A 21,584-nucleotide genomic window follows, 5' to 3' on the forward strand; every position below is an offset into this window, starting at 1 on the left:
CGATGCACCCCGGGGTGCCGCTGGAGCGGCGCTGGCCCGCGGCTCCCTCTGCCCAGCACGGTGCCCGGCGGAAAATGAGGGATTGGAGGGAACAAAAGAAACCGCCTGCTGTCGGTAGGCAGCCCTGAGTATACCCGGCGAACGGTGCTCCGAGATACCGCCGTTTAGATGTCCTCAGGCCCTCAGCTGCCCGCTTCGCTCACGGTAGCGGAAACGCTGTTGGACTGAGGGGGAACCTGAGAGCAGCATCACTGAACGGACTAAATATAATGTGTTACGTGGGCAGACATTTTACACAATTTTACCTGTTGTAACACAGTGACGTTGGGAATATAGTAGGAAAAAAATTGTCCCTTTGTTCTTTGAGAGATTAGTTTGCGGGATACTATCAGACTGATGTACAAATGCAGTACCCGAATGTTACAAGATTAAGCACTAGCTTTTCCCTATTGACTTTCAGTTAGTCCTCTGGTTCAGGCTGAAATGCATTCACCCCTATGCAGCTCATTCAGCTGTATTGATCTGGGTGAACTCTGATGCCGCTGACAGTAGGCCAGCATCCCAGACTGCCACATTTAATTGGGTGCGTTGTAGAAGACTCTGTTAGGGTTGGTTTGCCTGCTAGCTAACACAGCTCTCAACTTCTGTCTTCTGTAGCAATAGATAAGATTTTAAACATAGTGCTGTCATGAGGTGTAGGGCTTATAACTGCTGAGTAGATAAAATCTGTCTTCAGTAGCGCATGGCACAGGAAATATTTTTTTAATATTATTTTTGTTTTCTTATCCTCTCTCAGTGCATTTATTTCTTGAATTGCGATACAATAAGACTTTTCTGATTTCTGCTTAATCTGTAGTCCAAATATTAGCCTTTTTTTTAGCTTCACAGTACAAAAGATTAAGGAAAGCAATAAAGGATCAGTAAAGTAACTTGCATTGATAGAGCTCTTAGAAAGGTTTTTGAATACTGTAACTTAGCAGTGAAGGCCATCTTTTTTCCTTTTACCTGCCTTCCCTCCCCTAGGCTGGCCAGGGTTGTACACATATGGCTTCTTTAAAGCTCGTTTGGATAATGACTTTCCCAAATCACTGTGATTCAGTCAGACTTTTATTTGCAAAATGGGAGTGGAGGGAAGGTAGATATGGTTTCATTGTTGTCCATATCTTTATATGGTAAGTGATTCTTGTAGTTTAAAAACAAATAGAAAAATTGTGCAAGGAAGTGAAGATATGAGTAGTATGAAAACAAAATCTTGCTGGGAGATATCAAATGACAACAGTTTTATTAAGAACATTTTTAACATTGTTAGCATTTTTGAAAGACGTTTTAGAAGCAGAAAGAATAGGTGAATTCTTTACATGTACTACAGTGGTAAGATTCCTAATGTTTTATTTTTAAAATACATGTATGTCTTCCATTTTTATATTTATATTTTCTGTGTGGCACTGCATATTGTTATTAGTCCAACCCTGTGTATGTTACACATATGTGTATATTGAAGTTTAGTGTATGACCTCAAGCTTTTTTACAGCCCATACCCCAAACCTTGTAAGAAATACAGCTTTATTGATGTTTTATGCGCTCTTCTGTGACACTATAGGTAGAATACCCTAAAGTGAACTAATTTACACTTGGAGTGGACTTGTCAGGAGAATTGAGTGAAATAACAGTGGTAGTCCTCTAAACGTAAAAGGGGGTAAGGCAAAGACCTTAAAGGTAATTGTGAATACAGTGGAACAAGCTTGGTCCCCCTCCTTAAATGTCTGAGAAATGAAGAGGTGGTGTTTTGTGGGGACTTGTGTATGTGGGTTGTTTCTTTGTTGTTGTTGCTTTGTGTTTGTTTGTGTTTGTTTGTTTTTAAGACTACTTAGAATTGCATATGGTTAGACAACTCCTCAGTCTCATTTGCAAGAGCTTTGCATGCCCACACATCAGACTGTCCTCCTGAATTTGGAGATCCAGAAAACGAAGTAAGAAGAAGGTATGGTAGCTACTTGGGGAAACACTGGTTTGAAATGGACTGCATTCTGAAGTCTTTGCAAGAGTATAAGTCTGATTCTAGAGAGCCGTGTTTAACTGCCATCATCACAAACCAACTGATCTTGTGCAGCTCCTTGTGTCAGTCAAGACACGCCTTCCAACTTCTGCAGTAGATGAAGGAATATCCTTTTTTCTGCTATGCAGTCTTTGCACATCTTCAGAGCACAGATAGTTTGTTGCATTAAATGAGGTGTGGGTCCGATACAATAATATTGCTATGAAGCTAAGCAGTTGAAGCCTTCATGATCAATACTTTTTCATCTTAATATTTTTCAAGGTATTGTTAAGGCTTTTCTGTTGGGAAAGGGCAAGAGAGGATACTTTGCTTTTGTTTATGTGAAATCACGTCGATCACCTCTGCTGTTGCCATAGTTAGGAGTTTGGATCCAGACACAGTCTTGTGCCCTTTGAACCAGTTAGATTACTAATACGGGCAGACAATAGTTGTCTACGTGGTTTTACATTAGTGGTTGAGAAAGATGCTTTGCTGTGAAATACCACAGCTAGTTTGTAAACACCAAAGGAATGTTACACCAAGAAGTAACGTAATAAAAAAAATTGAATCTATGTGAGAATCTGGTTGTTCTGTACCAGTTGCAATCCCTTTTCCTGTTTTTTCTTATTCTTAATTGTTTTATCGCTTTCCAAGTTTTCCTCTATCCCCTGCCACAACTTCTGCCCTGCTTCCCTCATAAACCCCTACCTTTTTGTCTTTTTTTTTTCCCCTCTCTACTTCTCTTTAAGTGTTTCAGACATGCCACATCCTCTTTCTCCCTCTGTCTTATCGAAGCATCAACAGAGGGAGCACTCTGAGCACGTTTCCTCTGTGTGGGGCCACACTGACCTCCAGCAGAGGAGAGCTGCCCTTGCATCAAAACTTCTGCTTGGCCCTGTGGTCTGGCTTGGAGAATTCTCACTGCAACGGGAGGCCCGGGGAGTTTAGCTGGTGAACTCTTAACAACTCTACACTCTTATGTAAAACAAAGTGGTTTTGAGGCCTGAGCTTAGCAGAAGTTGTATAAATTACACACTGAAGGTGGTAGGTGTGTTTGTGGTTCTTGACTACTCTTTGACAAAATTTAAGTTCTCTCCAAAATGGTGGAGGTTTTTGGAGCCTTGCAGCAAAATAGCTGTAAGACTTTTTAAAATGGGAATAGCGTGTGTCATTCTTGTCATCCTTGAAAAGAGTTGAATAGTTTCAGCTGAATAAGGAAAAATCGTAAGAAAGATGGTTAGCCTGATTTTTTCAATAAGGCTTTAAGCACCTGTAAAGTGGCTTTATATAGGAAATGCTGTGTAAAAATCCTCCCCAACCTGTAAAAAGTCTTTATTCTCCTCCTCATATGGGGTGTTATTAATTTTAATTCTTTTGTTGTCGTTGGTAGATTTGTTTCTGCAACAAGGCAGTTGCGTTGGAGCTGTTTGGTATCAGATTTCCAGTTGTTTGGTGCCAATATTTATTCAGCCTGTGAATGTCTTCATGGTCTGAGTTCAAGTGGAGTTTTCATAAACTGTGATAAAATATTTTCAGTAACCTATATAAAATTTCATACAAAAATAGCTAGCACAAAGCTTCTTTTCCTAGAAATCAAGAGATTACAGCATTTCTGTCATAAAAGGTTGTCAGACCTGCCTGTCTAAATGAATCAAGATAGGAGTCTGAAGTCAAGAAATATAAAATATATAAATATACATGTATATGTAAAAGGTCATAGAAATAATTCCTGATTGTGCAGTCTTTTTTTTTACTGTTGATATCTCTTCTGCGTGTCCTTTTCAAATAGCTCTTCTTTTCTCAGTGTCTCCATTATAGTTGTTTTTTTTTTATATTAACTGTTGCTTTTAAATCAGAAAGTGTGATAAAGAAGAGAATACTTAAAATAGACAGTTTCTTAAAACAGCAGAATTCTTTCTCCTTTTTGTGCTAATCAAAGATTCATATGTAGAAAATTATGGTAGCACTGAATAAGGTATTTTTTTCTGCCCAGGTTTAAGGAAATATATGTAATAATTAAAACACTTTATTGAGAAGCAGTTTTATTTTGATATTAATGCTGAGTACATACATATTTCTGTTTAAACTGCTATTAATGCAATATATACAATTTATGTGTAATGTTATTCAGATTGCTTCTTTTGTAATTGCTATTCACTGGATGTTAGAGCAGTTTTTGAGCATACTGCTGGTAATCATTCTACCAGCAGTGTATCAGAATTCATAGAGCAGATCAGCATCGACCTTGTACATAATGTGTTGACTCCTTCCCCACTTGAAGGGGAAGGGACACGTGTGTTAGGAGGAGAAAAAGGAGAGCTTGGTAATGTGGAATGAGCAGTTGAAATTTCAGGTTTGAAATGTTAGAGGTCACTGACGTGCTGAAAGCAGGTTAGCCCTTATGGGATCAAAGGAGAGAAAACAGCCACAGAGAACGTATCTGTTGTTTTGCTCTGATACTGCTGTTATAGAGCAAGCTCATCAAAATGTTGATGGATTTTTGCATAGTTCCTGTCTGTGTTTTTTTTTTTAAAGCACAGAATACAAAATCCTGGATCAGGGAGTGGATGTTTTCCCTGCACACAAAAGCAGGAAGTCGCTGTAGGGCATATCTGTGTTCTATACATGGAGGAATGATGAAAAAGTATATTAGGGGGAGGGGAATGAGTGAGGTGGTGAATATCAGATTCAGTAATTCAGCTAATGTAAAAGTAATTGCTCACAGTCTGCTTCACACAGAGAGGAAACACAATAAAAGCTTTAAGTCCTTCTGTGTGAGAGAACATGAAATACTGCAGTTCAGTAGTCATGGATTGTGTTAGCAAATGGAGTTGACTTTTCCCCCCTTTTTTATTATTGATAATTGAGAAGCATCAGTAGAAGTCAACTCTTGAGAATGCAGTGTTAATGTCCACTTAAAAGCTGTATGGCACGATGATTGTTGCGATATCTCAGCTATGCTTTTTTCTTAACATAACTTGGCCTTAGAGAAAGGAGCATCCTGGATGATTAAGTGTGGAGGGGGAAAAGATATCTTTGTTCTCATTCTTAGAGCAGTTTGTATTCCAATGGGGGTGTCACTGAGAATTTGTGCTTCTGTTTTAGGATGAAGAGTTGTCTAGAGTTGTGGATCAGAAATTTTACATCTGTGCTGAAAGAATTCTCTTTAGCAACAAGGATAATGCAGTATAGGAAGCTGAGTAGTTATATGATGAAATCATCCTTAATTTCTAATTAATTGATAGTGTCAGTGTAAAGAGGTGCCTTTTGAACTCTGCCTTTGAGTTTCATTAGAAGTATTGTACAGATGAGAAAATTTCCTCTTTTATCTCCTTACTCCTTTATACTGTGCAGCTAAGTCACTTCTGATGGCTGAAAACAGCTCACACCAAAACCAGTGTGTAAGTCTATTCATTTATTTGAAGACCAAAGTCGGCATTGGTGCGCATCTCCCTAGGGAACTAATGCTTTTTCAAAAATGTCAATATTGATTCGTTGCAAGTCAAGGCCCAACTTGATCCCATGGCAGATGGCTTGTGTCCTGCTTTGAATGACACAGGATTAGTTTCTCTTTCAGTAATTTTACTTTTTGGTAAGGTCTTTTCTAATACTTGGGAAAACTGTACTTTTAGAAGACACTAGTGTCTGAATTTGTGAAAATATTTACTTTATAGATAGCTCTGGCACGTGGGTTTCAAGGTCTCAGTGTTTTTGAGCTAGCCAGGTGTGGGGATGAGGAGGAGTAATACCCAGGTACTTGACCCAAGCTGGCCCGCAGGGTTATTTCATACTATGAATGTCACATTCAGTATGAATTGGAAAGTTTGTTGAGGAGTTCCTCTCTTCTATGATGGCTGTGATCCTGAGAACTTCTTGCCCCAGTGCCGGACCCCTGAGGCCTTCCCTTCTTCCCGAAGCTGTAGTGCTTGCAGTGTCCGACATTTGCTGTCCACTGCTGGGAGTGCAGAGCTTCCTACTGATAGAATTGGTTGAGTGTAATCCTTGCATACTTCATATTGGTATTGGAATCAATATTGGCTCTTTAGTCTTATTCTACTAAATCTGATTATATTTCAACCCTTGGGTATCTTTGTTTTCTCCCAGTTCCCCTTCCTGGGTGAGGAGGGGTCATCGGGTGATAGAGTAATTGTCTAAGTGACAACAAATTGTTTTGGGCTCTTCGAACCATAACAGGTTAGACTAGATGATCTTTAAAGGTCCCTTGCAACCCAAACCGTTCAGTGATCTATCAATTTTTAATTAGCTTTCAATGGTCACATTGCTCATGTTTAAAAATTAAGTGTTTTGTGTCCGACAAGTAATTTGTAATAAGTGAATTTATGTGACCTGCCTTTAAAAAAAACCCACAACCAAAACCAACAACCCCACCCAGCAAAATAGAAATTTCCATGGTGTTGTGTCCTCTCCTCGCAGTTTCCAGGAACTTGCTTGTTAATTTACAAAGCAACACATCAGTACTTTTTATTAATAACAAGGTCTCAAAAAAACCCCAAACAAACCACACACAAAAATCACTTAAGGGTGTTTTCCTGTTTGTTTTAGTTCATTTTTGTGGGAAGAAGTTCTTGGAGGTCAGTGCAACTGCTGGTGCTATGCCATGCTGTATTGACTACCAGTGTCAGCCTGACTGTCTTTGTATGTAGCACTGTCTTTCCATGTACCTGGATTCATAAAGGTTTTAGTTAAATGTAGCAGAAATACTAGAGTCTAAATGTACATGCACAGAACTTTCCATTTTTGAGCCAGATGTAAAACCATTTTTGAGAACTCTCATCTCAGCTTTAAATCAAATATTTCCTCTGTCTGTGGTTGCTGATTCATCCTCACCAGTGGGAAGAAGCATTTTTAATACTCTGGTAACTTGGCAGAGTGAATTATTTATTTTTTTTTTTTCTGTGATAGGCTTGTGCAGCATTGAAAATTTGCTATCCTTGTGGCAGATATAAAACTGGCAAGCAGTAAGACCTCAGCTTAGTTTTTCAGTGTTTTGCTCATTCCTACTGTTCTTTCTGTGAGGTCTCACTGAAATCTTATTGAGCTGTTAATGCTCTTCTGTCTATTTCCCACTGTAAATGGGCACACCAGAAATTCCAAAGCGTGCCCAGAAAAAGATGCCTTTGTCTTGGTGTTTCATTATGACAAGGTTTAAAAAATTTTTTTATTGTGAAATTCAGAATGTTTATAAAAATGTAGTTTAGCTTTGGTCTTATGTTTCTAAACATGAGGATTAATGACTTGCTTTGGAAGAGTGGTGATGTTTATTTGAATGTTTTATGGATGAAGATTGAGTACTTAGATATTTTTCTTTTTCATCAGCCATTTCTTATGAATATGTCCTTATTGTCATCAACAACTTTATGGAAAAATATCGTATCAAGACCTTTCACTCTAGGCAAGACCATCTTAAATGCTAATGAAATAATCTGGGTATTGTATTTCAGCAAGACTGCAGAACTGCAGTGTTTGTTTAAAGAAATATCCAACTTATCTTCTTAAACGATCAGATTTAAAAAAAAAACAAACCAGCCAACCCCCCTCAAACAAATTCTACCAAAAAAACCAAACCCTAAAAAACCCTAACTTTATTCCCATCAGCTTTTAAATGACTGGGCAAAGGGAAGGGAAGGAGAAATGGGTGCAGAGAGGAAAGTCCTCTAGCCAAGGTTATGCTAGAGAAGTCTTGCCCTGAGTGCATGATCAAGCAGTTTGTGACAGTGGATATTTCTGAACATCTGAGACTGAGCACCAGTACTTCCAGGCAGGGTATGGCCCTACTAACTGGGAAGAGAAAATTGCACCATGAGACTGCTGGCTTGGTAGCAAGCAATGTGTGGAACTTCACTTGGTGATATGGTGGAAATATAAATTCCAGTTCCAGAAGAGTACAAAAGAAGTCTGCAAATTTGTGAGCCCTCATGGTGCGAAAGAATTTTTCCTTAATGGCATGCGCCATGCCTTATTCTTAAATTTTAACTTTTGTTCAAGGAAATATCAAGCTGCCAACAGTTGTTGAGAACACTAGCTTGGTAGCTTACAAACTTTGCTTTTTTTTTTTTTATACCTGTATTTTTAGATTGCTTGTGAGAAAGAAAAAAATTAATCACTGTACAATCTTGAAATTTAGAGTTGGGTTAGACTTAAATATTTTAATATTGAAGTCAAATGGTTTAAACTGTCTCTAACTAGTAGATTTGAATGATTTTGATACGCTTTTGTGCTTTTGTTGTGTTTTTGTTTAATGAAATGGGTAACATTTAACTTTGATCTCATTTTAAGATTCTAAGTCATTTACTGCATTGAGCTGATCATTTAACTAGTTCAGTGATTAATCTCAGCCTGATACTAGATTATTTTTTATCTTGTTTTCATTATTAATTGCAGTGTTCTTAATGTTGGAAATGTGTTCTTTGTAGCTATTTTTATTAGTAACTTTAACAACATAGTTAATTTTTCAGGTGACACAGAACTGAAACTTTTTGTGGATTTTGTTGGATTTTAGCTAGTTAGCTTATACATTTGAACATCTCAGTTGCTTTCTTCTTTTTGTAACGGTCTATGAGTCTTGTTGGTCATAGTGAGCCAAGTTTGGCTATCTGTGTAAAACTGCTCCAACTTCGTAGGGGTAGCATGTATTTAATAGAGGGATTTCTGAGTATAGTTAATCCAATTTAGTTAACTGCTATTATTGATGGAAGGTTTTAATACAGCAGAAAGAAATACCCTCTATGACTTCTTGCTTGCTTGCTTGACTGAGTGCTGCCGAAGGCTTGAACTGGGTGTTCTGTGTAATGAAAAGAAATGTACCTTTGAACAGCCAACTAATTTGTACAAGATCATCTCTTTTTGTTGCAAGAAACAGCCTTTCAACTGGGAGAGAAATCTTACTGCTACTGTTGCTGTTGGCTTTTGTTACAATTGTTTTTAATGTTCATCTGCTTGGACAGCTGCTATTTCCTCTTCTATCCAATAAACTCTTATAAAATGGGAAAGATCTTTATTTCCTTTGAAACTTTACATTAAAGTCCCTTGTATCTACTGATCATTTCATTCATCAAATACTTTTATTTAGTTGCATTTAAAACCTGTTTAAATACACTTGTCAGTTTTACTTTGACCATTGAGGTCAACTTGAATGGTATTTGGTCTGGCACCTCATACTGCCTTTCAGAGTTGCTTGCTTTGATTTGCATTAAGCATGCTACTTATTTTAAAAACTATTTTTGTGTGGGAAGCACCTATAAATAGTGCTTTTGATTAGCTGACATCTCAATTTTCTGACTGTGGTTCACAGAAGATTGAGATAAGATGCCATCTAGTTCATGATGAACTGCGACCTGACAATTCAAAGACATCTGCCACTGGTTCAGGAGTCATGAAACATCTACTAATATGTATTCCTCTGCAATATATTTGATAGTTTGTTCACAGTTGTGCAGGAAACACTCTTGTTTGTTTCTGTATGTTTCTTGTTCCTTCACCTCATTCTGTAAGAAAGCGGTTACTCCTCTTCCTATTGCTTATAGAAGTGCATGTATGCTTCTTTCCCCTTGTAAGTAGTGTTTTTTGTTTGTTTGTTTGTTTGTTTTAATAAATCTACATCACTTTTTCTCACCTGTTTCTCAGGAAAGATGATTTTCACCCATTTTTTTTTTTTCTTTCTGTTCAGATACCTAATGCTCTGTCATCTTTTCTTTTCATACACATTTCCTTCAAATTCATATTTCCTTCTCTTTCATCTGCCTTTCAAATACCGTACTTCTCTTTTTAGGAAACTTTCCTATATACTTCACTTACACAGTGTCAAAACTCCCTATATTAAGATGCAAAGATCTACAGAAATCTGAAGACAATCTGGTGTGGAATACAGCAAAATTGTGGGTAATCCTTTATGAATTTTGCTTCAGAGTTACAGAAACAAGAAACCTTCAGCTAGTTTCCCATAAATACCATGTCAGGAAGGAGAGGGATTGGCTGTCTTTTAGAGACTATTGCTTTAGTCTGCTGAGCATTTTCAGAGTTAGGATCGGTACCCTGGAAGGTAAATACTGAGGCGTGTGTTGCATATTGTGTTTTGCCAGCTACCTTTTTGATATTTTCTGATGGAAGGATGGTGCCTTTGATGTGTGGAGAAAAACAGGTTGTGGAAGTTGGCAAAGCCAAATGCTGAAGTTCCAGTGTTTTTTAATTTGGAGAACTTAAAAGCAGGATGTTGCTATTTTAAGTAGAATTTCAGTTCCTGTCTGTTCAAGTCTGTCAGTGTCTCTCTCAAGAACCAAAACCAAGGAGCTGATGTAAATGCAGCCTTACAAGGCAGAGATCTTAAATGCAAGAAATGTTCTTTGCCTCTCTAGACCCTCTGAAATGTAGGATTAGTTTTGGCTTCCAGTTTGCTTAGCTCCAAGAACTTGGATCATTGGAAACCAGGGAAGGTCATTAGAAGTTTTTTCAAATGGTTGAGCCCAAGAACCTTCCTCTTAGATGAGAGAGAAGTAGAACTTTCTACTTAGCCTTGGAAGAAGTGGTCAAGGTAGATAACATTCACTGACAGCGTTATCTCTGCCCTGTCTAGTTCTCTTGGTTGTATGGTTTTCACCTGCACACCCTCTCCTGGATGCTATAGAAAGATTCTGTGCCAGCATCTGAGGAGGTTTTACTCATCTTGAGTAGAATCTGTCTTATTGTCGCTGCCTTGTCCACACATTTTGTTCTGTTCCAGACAGTACCAGTGATGGTAACTGGGGGTGGATGGGAGGAGGAGGTTGTCAGAAGAACAGTTGCTTATAAAACAATAGGGTTCATTGCCTCTGTTTATGTTTGCTTGGGTTCCACATAGCTCCATCCTGCTGCTTCCTCCCCTTTCTTCCCGCATGTCAATGTAGCAATGGGCTTTTCTGTCTAAATGCTGACTATTGTTTGTGCTTTTGCTCCATATGCAGCTCTGCTGAACATTTGCATTCAACCAGCACACAGTGGCTCAAATTCCCTATTGGAGCAATGCTGTCATTAGGTCACAAGCTGTTCTTCCTTGCAATGAAAGTCAGTGACAAGCTTTCAGATGTACTTGTTTGGCTTGCATCAGTTTTTGCTTTCAGGATTGTTTTTCTAATTTCTGTGTAGTATCTCCTTTTTTGGAGATTTACTCTAGTCATAAGCATTAAAGAAGATCTCTTGGAAGTGAGAGTGATTGTTTCTTCAGGTGGAGGAAACTTCTTGAGTTCTTTAACCTGCTACCAGAGATACCTGTTAGAAACCCTGTGTCTTCTACTCACAGCATAACCTCTGCGTTCTGAAAGGCCTTGCCTTGTTCCAAATCCAGATAATTTCTTCAAGAGAAAATGAAAATAAAAAATGTTAATGGAAGTGCCTCCTTTCCCAGGCCTAATTGACATGTGGGATTTTGAAAGGGCCTGACCTTCCTCTGAATGCAAAGTTTTGTGGATTGAAATGCTTGGGTTTATGTAAAAGGGCGTTAGAAGAAAAAAAGAAAAAAGCTGATTTTTTTCTCTTCTTCATCACGTCCAGGTTTTCACTGTTGTACAACGCATCTTTTTGTGACAGTTTATAATGCATCAGTTAAAACATGGCACTGGTTTGTAGACTCGTGATTGGACCTGTCAAATGTTAAGAGCTGCTGCCCGGGTAAATATTTTACAACTGCTGTCTTAAAAATAATAGAATTCCATGAAACTGAGGGAAAACGACATAACTTTAAAATTATTTTAAGACACCATGTTTGTCTGGGGCTGGCATTACATAGCAAAGGGCTGTAACACAGTCCGAGGATTTTGGCTGTATCAAGCTGTTGCTGCCAGCAATCTCTTCTTGCAGAAATTGCCACTTCCAACAGCAGGAACACCACAACAGGATGTATCTGTGCACCGCTTTGCAGTCTAGTTACTTAATGTAAGCCCATCTTTATCAGTACTGCAAGCAAATGTGGCTAAGATGCAGAGGAGTATGTCGTATTCTCTCCATCCTCCTCCTGTGCAACAGGCTTGCTACTTTTGGTAAAGATGAGTGGTGATGGTAACAGCTTAGGCATCTATAGTGAAATCCTCCAAGCTCATCTGAGACCATATTCATAATTACGCTCATGCTTCTAGTCTGATTTTAATGAGACTAGGTGAACATTACTGTTCTAGAAGCTCTGAAGTTTTAAAAATTAAATGCGATGCAGTGCACAATATGAAGATTGTGAACAAATTGTTGACCACAACCTCTTGTCATATACCTGGGAGTTAAATGATGCTACATCATATCACTGACAAAGTAATTGTTCTGTGGCTTTCCAATTTTATTTTTTTTTATTTGACCTTTTACCTTAGTGTGTATCCATAAGCATCTACAAATATTATCAAGGCAACTTTGAGACTAGAATCATGTGGCAATTTTACCGGACTAGTACTTCTGAGTAATCTTAAACAGCAGTTGTTTTCGTGACATCAGCTTTTCTATCCTGCTTCCTTTTTATGTTGGTACATTCATTCAGTAGCAATTCTCATGAATTTAGCCAAATGGTAATTTTATATATAGTTGTAGGTTTATTTAGCTGTAAGTAATCTTTCTCCTTCTTGTTCTGAAGAAGTATCTAATATCCTTCCTAGCTTCTCAGTTGTCTGAGAATGTGATTTAGAAACTGCAAGAGTAGTATTGCTAGCAAATTTTTATGAATATATAGTTTGTCAAATGGGAATTATTTGTCTTTGTTTGCTTAGCTTAAGTTACAATCCTCTCTCCTTTCCTACGTAACCCAGCAATGGGTATAATCCTTTATACTTTTCGGAACTTCGAATTATTTTTATGGATATTGGAGGAGGCAGGAACTCGTATTAAGATGATGGTGTTAAATGTTTCCCTCTGGATCTAACGTCTTCCATTTCTTCTGGATGACTTCTTGTGTGTAACTTCTTAGTAACTGAAGGGAAGAACAATGTTAAAACAAGTGAACCAACTCTCAAAATAATTTTGCCTGTAAGAGTCACTGTATTGCTTCAGTTACGGGTTAACAAAATGCGCATTGTCTATGAACTTGATGGCTATGTGAATAAAAAATAAGTTTGTTTGGGAATGCTGTATACTGGGAGCATCTGCTGTATTTGAGAGGTCCTCAGGTTGATAGACCTGGTGAATTAGAATAACATTAATCTTTTTCAGTAGCAACAGTCTGATTCTAGCAGTTTGTTGTCCAGGGCAGAAGGACCACTTTGCTCTGCAGGAAAAGATGAATTAATTAGTGGAATACAAGTGCTTCCCAGATTGCCAGCCACATGAATGCCAACGAGTATCTATGCAATCTTGCTCTTTCAAAAGGGTTAAGAAACTTGGCCCCACGAAATCTAACATGTCCTGTTGGATCCACGGTGGTATATAAGGGAGACTTTAGGAATACAAATGTAATTGCTGCCATTTAGAACTACCATGATCTTCTCTTTCCTTGCTTAATTGCTAGTTGCATGTGCATGAACATCTCTGATGATAAGATGTGCTTTGGCATTTTGTTTAAAAAGTTTGTATCAGAGATATGAGTGTGACATAATAAATCCGGTGAGAAGCAACTACTTTGATAAGCCTAAGAAAAGTTGAACAAATTAATGATGTTTATTACAAGTACCTGCCTGAAGTTGTTTACCACAGAACTGCTATGAGATGCATATTTTATATGGAAATGCCCCATATGTATACAGAAATACAAATGCACTGACTTACTGTTGTTCTTTATTTACCTAACTGTAAATGCAAGATTTTTGCAATGAATTGTGGTCATACCCAATGCCTTAGCTGGAATATAAAGTATTCCTTGTTCTGCGGGTAAATTCCATTAGAATAACTTGGTGTTTCTGTTTTTTTTTTTTTTTTTTTAAAGCTGGAACCAAGCATACCGATCCTTCTTTGAAAAAAAAAAAAACAAAAAAAAAACCAAACTAGCTCTTCTCTTTTCCTGGAGGACAGCTCAGGCGTTATGTCAGCTGGAGTGGCTTCGGCTCTGCTGGTGCCCAGAGAAGGGTCACATCAGGACAGCCCTAGGCCAAGTGTTCACTCTGTCCTCCAAATTAGGTTTTGGTTAGGGTCCTCTGTACAGCTCCTCTGGTTCTGTGCCTGTGTGTGTGTATTTATGAATTGCATAGAACAGGTCTTCCTCTCAAATGCTTCCCATTTGTCCTAAGTGCTCCATGGCTGCCTACTATGTTTCCAACGAGTGTGAAAACTGGGTGAACAGCATTTGTGGCCTGTGGAAGGGGACCGAGACTAACATAAAAAGGTCCATGTGCAGTATGATTTAGGTGGCCTCTTCTGTGACTGCTCTGCTCTCTGACGGACTGGTTCAGTGAAAATACTATTCTGGGACTATGACCTTTAGCTCCCCCACATTGTTTTCAAAGGGGAAACAGAAAAATATAACGTAATCCGAAAGCTGTTGTCTTAGCAGAGAAGTTGCTGTTTATTATGTTACATGGATTTAACCTCTTCAGTATTGAAGTGTACAGGTTTTCCTTCTGATACTGTTTTTTTCCTCCCCCTTGAGCTTTACTTTTCCATGAAGCTGAATCCTTGCAAATACTTTTACCAGAGTATTATTCCTGATAGTAAGTGTTGCAAAAGAAAAAATGTTAAAAAATGAACAAAATTTGGAATTTATCTTTCAGGAAAATTACAATTCTTCAATAATTGCTTGCAATCAAGCAGATACAAAATGTTTAAGTTAATATTTTCTGCTACAGATGTGCTACAAATCCAAGAGCTCAAGCTTTCTTAAAAATCCCAGTTGCAATCTACATTTAAACTGTAAAGTTAGTGGATGATGATGATTGTTGTCGTTATTATTATTTATTTATTTATTTATTTTATTTTCTGCGCATTTCAGAGGTAGCATGTTGCAATGGGCATTTCCGTTTTGGTAGAGTGATTCCTCAAAAGGCTATTCGGTGGATTCTTCAGCTAGAATTGTAAAATGTAATGGCATTGAGAGAGTTGAGTCTTTAGAAACTACAGATTATTTTGTTTTCTGGTAAAAGAACACCATCTGAACTCTTCTTCCTTCCTAGATGCTAACAAGCATTTAGTTATAATAATCATAGAGAACTTATAGCATGATGCCTACAGTAGCTGTGATAGTTTTGGATAGGAAGGTCTTTTGGAGTCTTAGATGGGCATTCAGTGGTTATACCACTGCATTCCCCTTTCATCAGTGCTCTGCCATCTGTAGTAAATCCTGCCAGACCTTATGTGAATCTGTCTTCCCCCTCTTCCCTCAAACATCTTTGTACCACAGCATCCCACATGTGATTGGCCTGCCAGCTGCTCAGCGTTCCTAGAGTCCAAAAAACAACGGCCTTGTAGGTCATATTTGGTTTTCAGGCCTTCTGGTCCTTCACGACTAGGTTAGGATACCAGCACTATTGATTGTAATGTAGTTTGAGTTTTGTGTTTTGGTTATTTTTGTTTGTTTGTTGGTTGTTTTATTTTTTTTTAGTTTGAGTTCAGAATATAAGTCATGCTTTGTCATTTGGTGTAGTAAAAAGTACTGACTTTTTCCCTCCTAGTGGTTCCTACTATTTTACTAAGAATTTTATTACACCCTGTTGTATAGCAAAAATATTGGTTGGTTTGGTTTTTTTTTTAAAGTATGCCCATAATCACTAAAAGCGTACTATATTCACCAGTTTGTACCTAGGTCTCAAACAGAACAGCACATTTGAAGTAAGATATTGTCTAGCAAGTTTTGAGCAGATGGAATTTGATGGCCAGATTGTTAACCCATTATAAAATGTACTTACAATGAAAATGTTGATTAAACTATTATTTGCTACCAAATGAATCTTTGTCACTGTTTTATAAGAGAAATGTGGTGTAACAGAAATGCAACACATTCCAACTTCTTAATTTATAGGTTTTGCTAATTGCTCGGTTTACTGTGGGTGGTAGAGAACATGAACCCTACTGTGGTCACTGAGACCTTGTAGAGGCTTATGTAGGGTTTGACGTAAGAGTAGGATTATTGTGTGATGTGTGTTCATGCTGTTAGACCTTGTTACTTTTGAACGGTTGTCTTTATGCAAAAGAGAAAAGCTCTGTTGCACTCTCTTCTGAGGAAATGTAATTTGAACTTTAAAGATTTAGTGTAGAATATTTGCAGGTAGTTTGTCTAGTTTCAGTTCTGGGTTTTTGGATAAGCCAATGCAACATGTATGTTTATCATTCACATGAAGCTGAGTGTCTAACAAAAGTGAAAACATAAAACTTACAGTAGAGAAGCCCTTAACTCTTTGACTGCTGTGTCTAACTGTGTACTCTAGTTTTAAGGCCTGCATTTGGGTGTGAAACCATACTGCTGCAGAAGGTAGTGTTGCCATATGGATGCTCTTACTTGGGTGGAATAGCACCAAAGACGTTAATAACATTTCCATTGTGCCTACACACTTCAAATGTCACCAGAAGCTGATTTAATAACATAGTTTTTGTTGCACAGTAGCAAATCTCTGTTTCTTTTCTGAATTCATTTCTTGCTTGGAAAGACATTGTACAGTAATTGAAAATAGCATAAACTGAGATGCTTTTGTCTTCAAATATTGGTGGCATTATTAAACAAATGCTTATTCTGAACAGGTCAGTTTTAAGAGATCAGATTTTACTTGTAATATAAAATGTGGCAAGGAAACAAACTAATCAATAGGAAAAATGTTTGCAATTATCAACACAATAATTTCATGTGTACATGTAAGACAAATTTGGGGAATGAAAGGTGGGAATAGTTAAACTTTTAATCAACAGGGTTTTTTCCAGATATGCTTATTTTAAATATGGCTGAGAGGTTACATTTCAATCCCTGGTTCGTAGCGTTTAACATTTCGAATTTTGCATTTTAAACCCAAACCACTACGCATTAAATTAAAAAATCTTTGTCCCTTGACATTGCAGTAATGAGTTGTACTGTGCCAGTATCCAGCAGGGTTGTTAATAACTAGCTTTGATTCTGTTTCATGAGTTTTTATGTCACAATTTCAATTGATGGCAATATAAGGCTAGGAATAGCTGATTGTGTTGGCATGGGAATGAACGTTCCCCTTTTAGATCAAAATAACTTGAATAGCTTTTGATATTGGATTTCATTCCTAACGTGAAAAATGCCTTCTTCCAACAGAAAGAGTCTAATAGATAGAGTTTGCAAGCTGGGGCAGGTTTGACTTTCAGGCATCATGGGGTACAATATTTCAAAGAAAAATGCACCAAAAAGAGAAGTCAGATCTGTCTGCCTGAATTTTGTCATTTTATTTTGCTTTTGGCTTTAAAAGGATTCAGGTTTTGGCTGTAAATGTAGCAAGCTGTTTACCTTGGCAGAGCTGGGCCTAAGACCAGCCTTTGTTGGTTAACAGATAAAATTAGTTTGAGCTCACTGTCCATGGAGTGTTTTCTCACATCATGAATCATTGTGCAAACTGTGACACTGTTTTAGTCCAGTTCCTGATGAGAAATCTAGCACAGCACTTCAGGAATAAGGTGTGTTGTACTTGCAGATGTAGAGCAAAGCTCAGATCTGCTTTTTTGTTAGTATACCTGGATCAGTGTTGTCTCCAGTATCAATCCAACTTCCATGAAGACAAAATTTCACCTGCAATGAAACAAAAAAGATTGTTTGGCAGAATGAAATTTTCAAAAACCAGTTTGAGAATGTGGCGTGGTTAACATGCTTGAGAAAATGAGCTTGATTTAAAAACTGCAACTGCATGGACCTATAAATTATAAAGCACTTTTAGGCATATACTCTGCAAGCTTCAGTAGTGTAATAAATGAGAATTTTGAGTGATCTCAGAAGTACCTTCCCAACAGTTTGTCACAATCTGCACATTTGTTAGGTGTGCTCTTAGTCCTCTTTCCAAACTGTGCTCTTGGTTTTCTTTGAAGAGTTTATAAACATCTTGATTGTGTGGTCCGTTTTTGGTGACTCATATGTCTCTGACAGCTTACACACACTTATGTTACAGTAATCAAACTCTCTGAGAGGAGACAGCTTTTAAAAATATTTATATGTGGTTTTTAGTAAGTAGAAACTTTTATAGACAGAGAAGAGCCTGCACAGTAAAGGGGTTCTTTTGCTTGTTTAATTAAACTTCCAGTAAAACAAAAGTGGTTGAACAGCTGCAGCTGTCTGTATCTGAATTAGTGCAAGGCAGACAAACTGCAGGAAGATAACTCCAGTGCCGCCAGCCTACCCAAGCAGCTGTAGAGTCAAATCAACAGCCCTGTCCTACCTTTTGCTCTCTCCTCATAAGACAGAGAACACAATTAATAAGAAAATGAAACTGTCAAGAATCCTGTCTGTTTTACAGCCTTCCTAGGGGAAAACTGCAAGCACAGCAACAGGTACTAGAACTCTTTTAAAACAGGGGACTTAGAGAGTCGGAGAGTTGTTTGCTTTCCTTCAGTATGTCTTGCTGCAGTCTGAATGTTGAGGAGTGTTTGAAGAATCAGTAGTTGGAGCCAGCCAGAATCTCTGCTCCGTGTCCCCTCACAGCTCTCGAACCACCTCCTGGTTGCTTAGGGACAACTCAGAGCAAAGCAGTGTGTAACTGCATCCACCGCAAATGTGAATAGGATTTAAAAGCTTCCTAAGTAGGGAGGAGAAATGACTTGGCACATACAAAAATCAGTGTATAAGCTGTGAGTCCTGAGAGCAAGTGCATCCTAGTAGGCTGCTTAAAAATGAAGGATATAAGGCCATGCTCTCAAAAGGTCTTTCCTGGGGCTCAACCAAATTGGAAATACCCTGCTACATAGTCTGAATTTTGCCTTTTTTGAGCCTGAGTGCTGTTGTGTTCTGTGGAGATAAAAATTTTCGTTGGTGTGAAACTTAAAGTAGTGTGTGTACCTTGGTGCCACTACCTGAATCCGGTAGTCTTTGGAGATCTATTGTGTAAATACAACTTTTGAACCAACTTTACTGGTTGCTTTGGGGTAAAGTATACATATATGGATAATATCAATGCTATTTTTAGGGATTTCAGTTCATATTTTAGAAAGAGGTTGTTTTTTTTTATTATTATTTTCTCTTAACTGGAATTGATAATGCAAGTTCAACAGATTCTCTAGTTTGTGTAGCAGTTGGTACAGAAGGGGTCCAGAAACTCCATCAGAGGTGGTGTGGAATGGCACAGTAGTTGTGTTGGTATGCTGCAGGGCAACTAGGTGAGTTTAAAAATTGTTTGGATGGAACTCGAAGGGTTGGGCTTTCCAGATCTTCTCCAAGCCCCTGAGGTTTCAAGAGCACAAACCCCCAACTACCCTGAATGAAGGCCAGGCAGAGTCTGTGCCTCTTGGGGTAGGATTGGAGACTCCAGAGTGGCAAGTCTGGAAGTCTGAAGTTTGTAACTTCTGACATCAGTAGGAAAGCTCCTGTTCCACCTCAAGATCTGCAATCACAGAACAAATTCAGTGCTCTTGAAGGTGATAAGTGTCTGGGTGCTCCATCCAGTGAAGCGCCCAAGCTGGCCATGCAGGAGTGCCAGGAGAAAGTGGAAAGTGATAATAGTAGGGAAGTTCTCTATGTGGGGGATGGAGACTCCCAACTGCTGACCTGACCTGTCATCTAGGGAGGTTTGTTGCTTGCCAGGGACTTGGATGTGGAACGTTGTGGAACGACTGCCAAGGCTTGTCTGGCCCTCAGATTACTAACTCCTGCTGCTCTTCCATGTAGGGTTCCATGATGTTGCCAGGAGTGATCTGACAAGTATCAGTTCTTAATATATGGCTCTAGGGTGACGATCAAGGGCATGGGAGCCTGGGTGGTTTTCTCCTTGATCCTTTCTGTGAGAGGGAAGTGGACAGATCCTATGGGTAACAATTGGTTGCATAAGTGGTGTCAGCAGCAGAGTTTTAGTTTTGTGATCATGGGACCCTCTGTGAGGATTGCTTGGAAAAGATGGGATCCACCTGACTAAATGGGGCAAAAGTGTCTTTCCAAACAGACTGGTCATCCAGGTGAGGAGAGCTTTAAAACAGTGATGATGGGGGAGGGAGAGGATGACCAACAATCTTGTGAGGAAGTGGTGGACCAGGTTGGCAAACAAAATGCGTGGGGTGGTGCAGACAGTGGGTACCTCGTAATCAACAAAACAGGACTGAAGGGAGCCCCTTGGCAAGCATATCCATATGAACAAGGAAATACCTTTCAGAGTTACAGGGAAAACTCTTGTACTTTTTATGGGAAATCAGCATAGCTGGTTGCCTCTCTGAAATGTCTGTGCTCTCATGCATACAGTGTGGGGTGAAAAGAAGAAGAATTGCATGTCTGCATGCAGTTACAGAGTTATGATTTTGTTGGGATCATGAAGATATGATGGGATAGCTGACATGACTGGAGTGCTGCAATAGATGGATACAAGTTCTTTGGGAATGACAGGCTAAGAAGGCAAGGAAGGGGAGTTACTCTACTTGCAGCAGAGCAGCTGAAAAGCATGGAGCTGGGCTGTGGGACAGATGAGGAACCACCTGAGAGTTTTTGGGTAGGGTTAGAGGGCAGACCAATGTGGATGACATGGTGATGAGTGTCTCTACAAGCTGTCTAACCAGGAAGAAATTGTTGATGGGGCCTTCTTCAGACAGCTAGAATAAGGCTCACATTGGCAGGACCTGGCCTTCATGGGGAATTTCAACCACCCTGATATCTACTGGAGGGATAAGGCAGTTTGCTTATGCCCTTGGTATGAGCCAATCCCGGAGGTTTCTGGAATGTGTTGACTGCTGGATCTCATACTTGCAAAAGAGGAACAACTGTTTGGGGATCTGAAGGCTGATGGCAGCCTTGGCTGCACTGACTATGAGATGGTAAAGTTCAGAATCCAGGAGACAGTGGGAATGGGGGTGTGAAGCAGAAAGCAGGATTGCAACCTTGGACTTGAAGAAGGAAGACTTTCGCCTGTTCAGGGATCTGCTTGGAAGAATCCCACTGGAGACAGTTCTGGATAAATGAGGGATCCAGGGGAACTGGGTGGTTTTCAGGGATCACCTCCTCCAAGCTCAATAATGGTGCTTCCTGACAAGCAGGAAAACAAGCAGAGGTGGTAGGATGCCTTTGTGGACAAACAAGGAGCTCCTGACAAAAATCAAACATAAAAAGAATGAGTACAGGAGGTGAAAGTGGGGAGAGATGACCTGGGATGAAGGTAGAGAGAATGTCTGGGTGTTTAGGGATGGGGTTAGTAAAGCCAAAGCCTACCTGGAGTTGAATGTGGTGAGGGGTGTTGTTGTGGGTTAACCTCTGTGGGCAACTCAGCCCCACACAGCTGCTTGCTCACTCCACTACAGTGGGATGGGGAAGTGAATTGAAAGGATAAAAGTGAGAAAACTCATGGGTTGAGATGAAGGTCATTTAATAGGTAAAGCAAATGCTGCGTGTGCAAGTGAAGCAAAATAAGGAATTCAATCACTACTGTCCATCGGCAGGCAGATGTTTAACCATCTTCTGGAAAGCAGGGCTTCATCAAATGTAACAGCGACTTGGGAAGACAAATGCCAGAGCTCCAAAGGTACCACC

The 21,584-nt window shown here is 39.0% G+C and overlaps 1 protein-coding gene across 1 annotated transcript in view; it reads left to right on the plus strand.

The window, feature by feature from the left end:
• Positions 1–17,514: 17,514 nt before the first annotated feature.
• LOC104294849 (SH3 domain-containing kinase-binding protein 1-like) overlaps positions 17,515–21,584 on the plus strand; it is a gene marked incomplete at its 3' end in the record, with an annotated part of 200,492 nt that continues 196,422 nt past the window's right edge. Inside the window, exon 1 of the mRNA XM_009894511.1 lies at positions 17,515–17,551. The remainder of the gene's footprint in view (positions 17,552–21,584) is intronic.

Source organism: Charadrius vociferus, unplaced genomic scaffold, assembly GCF_000708025.1.
Source record: "Charadrius vociferus isolate BGI_N301 unplaced genomic scaffold, ASM70802v2 scaffold770, whole genome shotgun sequence".
Lineage (NCBI taxonomy): Eukaryota > Metazoa > Chordata > Aves > Charadriiformes > Charadriidae > Charadrius > Charadrius vociferus.